Below are 10900 nucleotides of genomic sequence, written 5' to 3' on the forward strand. Positions count from 1 at the left end.
GTACAGTGCAAGCTGTTACTGATTTGTTTGACTGATGGGGCTCCCTTGACTTAAGCCCTCGCAAGTTCAACTCGATTTCTAACTGAAGGAAACACTTCACGGCATTCGCTTCAGAACTGCTACAAATTCGTCTGGCAATAGACCGCGCCGCACGAACTGTCAACACAACTGGCACTGCTAAGATTATCCTACGATAACCACATGGCTGGCAACGGGGTATACACAATGTTGGTGACTACTTTGAAGGTCAGTAAAACTGTGAAACATGTATCTATTTTGTACGAGCTGTAAATAAATAGTTGCCACTATTAAAGTTCCAACCTTCGTATATCACCCACAGTAAAGTGTTGGACGTTGATATATTGTAATGAATCTACATCTCTCCTTGTTCTCATACATCGTTAGAGCTCCGACAGTGCCCTGTCTATGACACTGTAATCTATGATGAAAAATAAATCACATAATCCCAAGCTCGAAGTCCGGTGCTGCGAAGAGTAGAAGGCTGTAGATAGTATATTACTAAATCTTATTTCTTTTCTTTGTTCTCTTGCAAGGCTGTTTGTGCGATGACTGATTTGCAAAACGCTCGTAATTCTTACATGTGATGTTTTTATCCCGTATCTCTCTGCTAGGTAATTTGTTTAGCGACCATACGATTAAGGTAGAGTGCGAGATAATTGTATCCGACATATATAAATCCTATCTGTTATCGGTTACAGACTGATGATGAAATTGGATAGCGTGCTTTTATGACTTCTCACTTCATAACAGTAAGTCTTTTAGTGCTTGTGCATATGCTGTAACACACATTATCTCATTAAGTAGAAGACTGCTCTCAGAACCAATAATGTAATGCAGGACTTGTTACCGGTACGTTCAATCAACACACTATTTCCATGAAAGCTCTACTGAGAATTGACATTCGGTACTAACATAAGATAGGAGATATTAGGACTGATATAGATGGACGCTTTCCTCTCTCTCTCTCTCTCTCTCTCTCTCTCTCTCTTCTCCAGCTTCGTTTTCATGAGTGTCACTTTGTACCATTCAGAATATATTTCGTACAGTACCAAGTTTAACTCATAAAAACTAAGCTAGGGAGAAAGAGAGAGAGAGAGAGAGAGAGAGAGAGAGAGAGAGAGAGAGGAAAGTGTTTATCTGTATCAGTCCTAATTTCCCCAATCGAATGATAGCACCAGATGTCCAATGTCAGATAAATTTTCATGGAAGTACTGTGTTCATTTAACCGACTGGTAACAAGGCACATGACACACACACACACACACACACACACACACACACACATATATATATATATATATATATATATATATATATATATATATATATATATGTGTGTGTGTGTGTGTGTGTGTGTGTGTGTGTATGTCTCTGTGTGTGTATGCTAAAATTATTTAGGAAGAGATGTAACGATCGCGTCATCATAAGCAACCCAGAGTTTGGAAAAACATTAAAAGAAATATTACTGCAGCACACATGGGAAGACTATGCTTCTGCCAGGCATAGCTGTGAAAGCATAATAGAGGATGTTTCCTCTTGTTGATTCCATAGGAAGTAACGGGGAGGTCGAAACGATTTCGGTCATCCGGCAGAATAACTTTGAATTTTGTAATTAGATCGTCTGCAAAACAACTGCCAGCATCACCGCTGTGTAATCGTTTCTTACGTTAGGACCATTGGCATGCAGTGCATAGTTTTGTAAACCATTACATGTCCTGATTGTCTTCTTTCATAAGGTAGTGTACCAAGTTATGGTAGTGCATTCTGCCATTACCGACTGCCCATTAAACTACAGTGCTACACATCATGCATAAAACAAGCTAAAAATATAATACTTACCTATTAAAACTTCAAAAGTTATAGCCATGAAAAACTTATGATAGAATAATCAACAACATATGAGCTATAATTTCATCCAAGAAGACAAAACTATAGAACGATATCAGGACTACATATATGAGAACTGTAATAGACAACGGTCTAAGTCTGCTACACTCACGTTGCCTCTGTTACGAATCATGAAGGTAAGGTTTGATCTATAGCTCTGCGAAGGTTTTGTATCCCATACTGATCTGATTATGATGAATTGACAGTCATACACCCAGATATAGTCCATTTTAGAACTATCAGCATCGATGTTTGGCAGCTAATGCAATCCATTTTCAGGATATATAATTAAACTTTCAGGCTCTTCATTTGTGTGGCCATATTGTCCGTAGTTGCTTTGTGATTCTTGAGGGTATTTTTGTTCTTTCGTTGCAACTACAAAATGTCAGATTTTTTTTTTTCACGAGACACTGATACTTTTGATCTAATTGATAGTTGTTCGGCAGCACAATGCATTTCTGATGATTTTCACATCACACTTTTATGCACACCACTGTATTCTGTTTGTTTTTGTACCTCTACGTATATGCTGTGGTTTGTATACACATAAAAGAGAGCAAATAATCTGCGTGTCTGTGTGTGTGTGTGTGTGTGTGTGTGTGTGTGTGTGTGTGTGTGTGGAATGCAACAATATACCTGCACAGCAACCCACATCGTATGTATGTGAGTTTTCTAGTGTTGGTTTAATTTGTAGATGTCCAGGTTGGATTAGTGCTCTGTGTCACAACTGAATAGGTAAGAAAAACTGCAAGCCACACTAGATGATGTAAGCAGTAAGAGCATGTATACACTTGTACTTATGTGTATGGAATATGAAAAACATGAACGAAAATCTAAAAAAAAAGAAATATTGAATGCTTCAACAGCGGAATCAGAATGCATTGCAGATAGAGAGAGATAGAGGGGTTGGGGGAACATGGTGACATAAAACGACATAGTCATACTCCCACTAAATCAGCATGCATGAGAAAAGGCTAATGTGATTTTACTCTCAATGCAGTGATATTCTACCTCCAACACATTCCTGTTGCAAGCCATGTATTTGGAGTCATGAAAATATTTGATTGCAGTGTGATTCAATACAGACTGATCGTAGATTAACGTTACTATTGATTAAATCACGAAATGTTCACTGATAGACGATAAAAGGGTCTTTGTACACAACATAGACAGCATAATTTTTATCAGCGCAGACACTGTTCCATATCTCATTACCAGCGCCGATGTGGTAGATTACATATCTCAATGAACTGAATCGGCCAGCTTCATCAGTAGTTCTATCTTCCAGTATGTGACCTCCTATCTTCACCCTGTGTTTAACATTTTAATATCATACATCATTATTATTTAAATCAGCACATACCTTCTTTCTATACATTGTCTTGAGTGTCTTTACAGTGACATTCCTCCATTAGCACGTGTTTTGGGTGACATTAAAAGAAACTCTCATCCTTGCTACCTTTGACCTTGGAGCATCCACACAGGTGCACATGTAAAAGAGGGCAATTGAATCCGCACTTACAAAGGAACCTCCCCATCCCACCCCCCTCAGATTTACTTATAAGTTGGCACAGTGCATAGGCCTTGAAAAACTGCACACAGATCAATCGAGAAAACAGGAAGAAGTTGTGTGGAACTATGAAAAAAATAAGCAAAATATACAAACTGAGTAGTACATGCGCAAGATAGGCAACATCAAGGACAAGTCGAGCCCAGAAGCCCCGTGGTCGCGTGATTAGCGTGAGCGGCTGCGGAGTTGGAGGTTCCTGGTTCGAACCTTCCCTCGAATGACAAGTTTATTTTTTTATTTTTAGACAATTATTATCTGACAAACTCTTATGTTTTCATCACTTTTTTGGGCGTGATTATCACATCCACAAGAAAACCTAAATCGGGCAAGGTAGAAGAATCTTTTTACCCATTCGCCAAGTCTACAAGTTAGGTGGGTCGACAACATATTTCTGTCATGTGACGCACATGCCGTCACCAGTGACGCATAGAATATATCAGATGTGTTTTCCTGTGGAGGAATCGGTTGACCTATGACCTTGCTATGAAATGTTTTCGGTTCCTATTGGAGAGGCACATCCTTTCATCTACTAATCACACGGTTTTGCGGTGCAGTTGCAAAACACAGACACTAAACTTACAACAGTGAACAGAGACGTCAATGAACGAACGGACAGATCATAACTTCGCGTAAATAAAAAAAAAGTAAACGTTTCACTTCAGGGAAGACTTGAACCAAGGACCTCGCGCGCCGCAGCTGCTCACGCTAACCACGGCACCACGGTGCTGCTGAGCGCAAAGTACGCTTGATGTTGCATATCTTGCGCATGGACTACTCAGTTTGTATATTTTGGTTATTTTTTTCACACTTCCACACAACTTCTTCCTATTTTCTCGATTGATTTGTGTTCAGTTTTTCAAGGCTTATCCACTGTGCTAACTTGTAACTAAATCTGAGGGGGGTGCGATGGGGAGGTTCCCTTGTTAGAAGGTATGACCAAAACTATATCATCTTGGCTGCATTTTACTTGCATTGCTGGGCACATGTGAGCCATGTGCGGCTCGCGTTCTTGCCGTTCATAGCTATATGTCGTGTGATAGTGGCAGTGACATCTCGATTCCTTCTTGTGTTAATAGTGCCACTGAGGTGCTAGTATTGTTTATCCACGAGTGGCAGCAGCAGCGGTTATCGATAGCCACTACTGTTGTACTATCTTTGGGGCCACGGCTAGTATTCCGGGTCGTCGTGTGTGTCAGACAGTTCGGTTTCGGAAGTAGCAGTGAGGTGGTCCGCAGTGCAAGGGCAGGCCGGGTCCGTTGGCGGTGTGCAGGCACTGTCGGACCGAGGGGCTGTAGCCGACGACCGAACTCAGGACGTTTGAAGTTGAGTGAACCGTGTCCAGTACTGAAACCTCCACTGTTTAAGATCTCGCTGTTGTTTGTGGGTTGCTGCTCCCAGGGTCGGTCAGACCAACCGCAACAAGTGGAGTCTGTCTGGTGGCGGAAGCTATTAGCCGCCTTCTACTCCTTGATGTTAGTTTGGATTTAGTAATATTCTTATTAGTGAAGTGCAACCAGCGGTATTTTCTGCCTTGTAGTCGCTAAACCCCCAGTTACCTGCCCTGAAGGTTAGCGTATTTTTTTGACAATGTACCTTTCCTCGTAGTGTTGATGCTGTCCGCCATGGCGTGTAGTTCGACAGCCTCTTGAATTCTACTGTGCATATGTTTTTGGGAGGTCTAGCTTGGTTCTAGTGTTCCCTTCGGCCTTGGGTATGTTTCTTAAGACGTGGTGCTCTCCGTCTCTTCGCCCTTACCTAAAAATAATCCACCGTTCTACCGGTGATCGGACATTAGGCGGATTGGTTAGTCGGTCGATCAGCGCTTAAGCTACCTCTAGTGTGAGTTGCCATCGTATTACGTGAGTACAACTCTTGGCTGCCTGTCTCACCGGTTACACAGCTGTAGTCACCTTCCTCTTGTCGATCGAGGGAGCACTGTCTGTGGATCACACCGTCTTTTTTGGACAAGTTGTCATAATTGTTTAAAATTTACCTAATGTTTCAACATGTTATTGCCTTCCCCATTTGTAGCTCAGGCCTTCAGCCGTTAATTGTTTGTAACACTGCTTGTGGCCTTCAGTCGACAAATCATTTTCAATCCGGTTTTAATAAGGCTTGTTAACGTTTTGATTGTGAAGAAGAAAATACCTTAGTATTTGTTAATGTGTAACTGCCTTCCTTTCTTGTAAGTCAGGCCTTCAGCCGTTATGTATCCTGAAATAGCTGCTGACCTTCAGTCGTTAATTGTTTCTAACATTGCTTAAGGCTTTCAGCCGACAAATAGTTTGATTTCTGTGTTGATAAGGCCTTTAGCTGTCACTATAGCTTGTCACAGTTATTAAGATTGTTAAAGGGTTTTTGGTATTTTTAACGTGTAATTTTCCACCTTATTGGTAATTCCGGCATTCTGACTTTTTGTATTTTTGAAACAGCTTCAGGCCTCCAGCCGACGAATAATTTTGAACATTCTTAATCAAGCCTTCAGCCGTTGATTGTGTGTAACATTGCTTGTGGCCTTTAGCTGACAATAAATTGCAATTCTTCTAGTAAGGCTTTCAGCCGTCATTGTAGTAAAAAAGTAGTGCAATAGTGCAATTGTATTGCTGCTCTGATCACATTTAGAAGGTATCACCAGAAGATCACATGACTAATAGTGTTGTCAAAATGACCATTACTTGAATATTGTTGCTACTAGGGCAATTAATCATCATCAGTGTAAACAATGTGCTGCTGACGATCATACTGACACGCTATGATGCATTACTGTGTTTGTCCTACACTTTTACGAATTATAAGACGAACCCATACGACGTCTAAACCAGCATCGTCCAGAGATTTCATTTAAATACTGTTGACTCATGTGATGTACATTAATTCGAGGTAATCAGGATTGAATACTGGTTGTAAAGCTAACGTTTGCTGACACTTTCACTACTAAGACGGAGGACTCATAAGTGCAACGCCGAATAACAAAGTCCACGTTATGCATATTATTTTATCAAACCACGTCTTATCTCTGGTTAATGAGATATCAATCTTAACCATAAATTACGACGACCCTCCATGCTAAGGTATAATTATCTTGTTCTTCCAAGTGACTGTCCGGCTTGGGAGTGGTATCTCGCAATTTCTTTGAGACGTCAGGGCCGATTAATTAATAAATATACACCGCTAAGTATTTGAATTTGGTGTGCAGAGTAGTACAACGCACGTTGCTTGTCGATGTTGCAGCCAACACCCAACCCCATTGTCCTGGGGTATCAATGTCTCAGCACGCGCAACATAGTGAAATTAAACTACATGTCTAATGTCATCTGGAAGTTATGACCAAAAGATCATGTGACTGGAAGTATTGTCATCGTGATATTTACCAACAGGTTTTTACAACTAGTAGGAATAATCATAATTAGTAAGGATTTTTTTATGTATACTGCCATGCTGAAGCCCAGTGCGGTGTTTGTCCTAAACACGTATGGTTACTAAGACAAACTGGCATGGGATACAAACCAGCATCTTCTGGAGAATTAATGTACAGGGTAAATACTGTACACCTGTATGGGTGTACATACATTCCAGACAATCAAGGCTGATAAGTGATTATAATACCTTGCGTCTGTGTCTAATATTTTAATTATTTAATCCAGAAAGCGATTACATGAGACACCAAACAGCGATGCTGACAATTCTCCTGTGTACATTCTCTGGGTGAATTACTGTCTATTCGTCGTAAGCAAATCATAATGGACTACAGTACCTCCCCAGAGATTTATTTCTGCTTGTGTTAAGAATGTGATAATGCAAGTGACAGTAATTATGAGACTGCCAAGAACTACTCTACATCTCTATAGGGTGTGACGCCTTTCTTGGCTTCAGTCTGGAACCGCGCGACCGCTACGGTCGCAGGTTCGAATCCTGCCACGGGCATGGATGTGTGTGATGACCTTAGGTTAGTTAGGTTTAAGTAGTTCTAAGTTCTAGGGGACTGATGACCTCAGATGTTAAGTCCCATACTGCTCAAAGCCATTTGAGCCATTTTTTGACGCCTTGTTGGTGGAAATGTGGAACAAACTATCCAGCCATTGTACGTAAATGAGGCAATATGTGTCTAGCAGAATTAGATAATTAGCTGTTACCTATTAAAGTTTTCGTTTATGTAGAACAATGATCATGCCGCAATATTTTGTTGTTGACCACGTGATCATGAAGGCAAATAAGGGCATGGCTAGAATACATAAGTGCTATATTTTTAACTAAAAGTATACATGTCGTGGAATATTGTAGTTTCAATGGACAGTCGGAAATCAGGAAAAGCCGTGTACCCGGAGTGTTAATACCAAATTCAGAGGGTCGTGCGCTTGATAGATGTTTTCATTTACGTATTCTGACACATATAGTACCATCTGTTGATCAATTTTTACACTATTTTTTTCTGCCATACGTTTACCGCCTTCTCCGATAATATTCCGTTGCAATTTGACGTGATTCTGACCATTGATGTTATTTCTACAGTGTTTTGATAGTTTAATTATAATCACCCTGTGCATGCTGACTGTCTTTCTTCAAAAGTAGAGTCTCGAGATTTTTCCCATCCGATGTGATATGATCTCACCGTGGTGGATGGAATTACGTAACTAACAATATCACACCTGTACACCGATGCGCACTGAGTAGTACAGTTCGTTTAACGTCAGACGCACACCTTAGGCATTGTTGTATGATTTATTTGTCATTTGTAGTCGACCGCTATTAAATTATGATCCTTACAGCGCCATTTATTGCTACATTTGGTATTTATTTATTTTCCTTCTGCCATACGTTTTCCCCTTTTTCCGATAATATTCCGTTGCAATTTGACCCCATTCTGACCAGTGGTGTTATTTCTACAGCGGTTTGAAAGTTTAACTTTTATCATAATCCCCTGTAATAGTGGATTATAAAAGTATGTGCTGTATGTCAAGTGGAAATCGTTTACAAAAACCAGCTATACTGACAGATGTTTTGAAGATGATATAATTGTGGAATTCAAAGATACTTTGGCAGATGACTGAAATCATTTCGTTCACCCAGTTACTTTTACAGAACTAACAATCGGAAGCATACTTTGTTATGTACTTGCAGCTATGGCAGGAAGAATCATAGGTGCTTTGTGATGGCGTTTCTGTTAGAAGTTTTCCGAACTCTAGGTAGCTACCAGGATCAGGTGATCGTGACATCTCTTCCTAAATTATTTTAGCACACACACACACACACACACACACACACACACATTGTCACGTTAGACGTAACACACCTTTAATTTCGTGAACGGCTACACACATCGAAACGCGGTTTAGGGTAAATGCGATGGGTACGCATGTTTCTGTGTGGTTAATGCTTTTAGCGCAGATAAACTGAGAAATTGAAGTAAGTAGGTTTTTCTAAATGGAATAGTGTACATCTTATGAGTGAATTCAATAGCTATTGAGAAGACAACTGCAGTGATGTAGTATTTGTTAATGTTGACGTTGAAACCTGTCGTAGAAAATGCGAGAAAAGTCCTGGAATGTGAGAGCACGGTGACCGGAAACGGCATTTTCAGTGCAAACAATGCCAAGCAGGCATTTCGGACCAGGCTGCGTAGTTATATACCATATGTTAGGTCTGCGCTACTAGATTAAAGCTTTATTTCCCTTTGGACGAACTTACGACCGAGATGCAGGTTCACCTACGAATGTTGTCAGTGGAAATACGACATTGGCTAGAATCTAGCGTATCACAAAGTGCTTAGGAAAACTATTTCACAAGTGCGTATGCTGCCCCATTTACGCGAGCTGAAACAGAAAAATTATCTGTTGATTCTTCGATAACGACGCGGTCTTATACTCTGCATAGAGCAACAAATGCATTAAATATCTGAAAGTTAGAAGAAATATTTGACCTTTCTTTTCCTGTACGTTACTGTTTGCTTCTTGGAGGTCAAATACAGTACATGCTATTCGGACAACTGTCTCTACCGACACTGCTCTAAATTACATCATATGGGATACATTCGTTAAACTAAATATTTCATTAAAATATTTTGGTGCCCAGCTGTACCCCGCAAAATGAACGCTCTTCTTAACGAAACGTCGTTTAGTGCTGAACGTGAGCGCGTAATGACAATGTTACCGGCTACGTGCAATACACGCTGTCGACTTATTTGACATATAATGCAATTTCGTACACACTTAAATGAAATAAACAATTTGCTAACAACGATTTGGTAACCACCCAAACATAAATATCGTTTTCCAAAGAAATAATTTTATTATCTATTTAAGTATGTATTCAAACTGTTGACTATGGACCGAAAGTCACATTTTCAATCGCCGTTCGAAAGAACGATGAGAAGATGTAATTACAGTGGATAATATGGTAGAGTATGCACTGGTCATTAAGTGACCCGTATCGTCTGGCGGAGTTGGGGCTTCATTGTAGACTGCATCACTGAGTGCTTTCTAAAGACAGATATTAAGAGGAGTCAAATCGGTGGATCTTGCAGGCCACTTCACAAAAGAATTTCGTCCTATCCAACGTCCTGGAAAGTTCTCATCCAGTATTTTCAAAGAAACACGAGACGAGTGAGCTGGAGAACCGTCATGTTGCAGCCACATACACTGGCAGAATGTTCGTCAGAAGGCGTGCGTACGAATGCCCATTTAGTTGGTAGGGATGGTAGTTCTGTCGATTCAGGATACGAAAGACTCTCGTCTGAGTGACTCCACATTCAATGGCTGTATGTCAGGTACCAATGTACGGATTCATTTGCGTCGTAGCCAGGAAAGGTTTTTCGTGTTCTCTGTCAGCTGCAATCTTCTTTCTTGTTGTCTTTTTGACGTTAAAGCAGCCTGTCCGCACTAGGGTCTCAATAATTTGTGAATTTTCCTGGCACGTCGGACATAAGCGATCCGGATAGATAGCGCTATACTGCTGTACCGTTTCTACGGCATTTCTTTTACATTCGCCATGTAAAAGTAGTACATCCAACTTCTTCTCATTGGTGTACATATCTGCACGCAACGAATGCTGAAGCAGAAATGAGCGGTCTGCAGTCCAGACAAGTAAACGGCAAACGCGTTGTTGACATTTTGACTCAGCGTAGCACGAGAGCTCTGATTGGTGGTGTTTGCAACAATACTACCGATTCCGCTCTCATATTCAAGGACAATTCTCAAATTATTTTATGACAGGGTTCTACATAAACATTAACTAACCCTATGTCACTGTTACTGTCTTCTCAACAGCTATCGAATACAGTTATGAATAGTATACGGTTCCATTTAAGAAAACGTACTTGCTTCAGTATCTCCGTTAAGACGAGGGCTAAAAACATCAACCAAAACAAGAATACGTGTCCCTCGATGCTCTAACACTGGGCGAAAACCGCGCTTCGCTATGTGTAAA

The sequence above is a fragment of the Schistocerca piceifrons genome, chromosome X, assembly GCF_021461385.2.
Source record: "Schistocerca piceifrons isolate TAMUIC-IGC-003096 chromosome X, iqSchPice1.1, whole genome shotgun sequence".
Lineage (NCBI taxonomy): Eukaryota > Metazoa > Arthropoda > Insecta > Orthoptera > Acrididae > Schistocerca > Schistocerca piceifrons.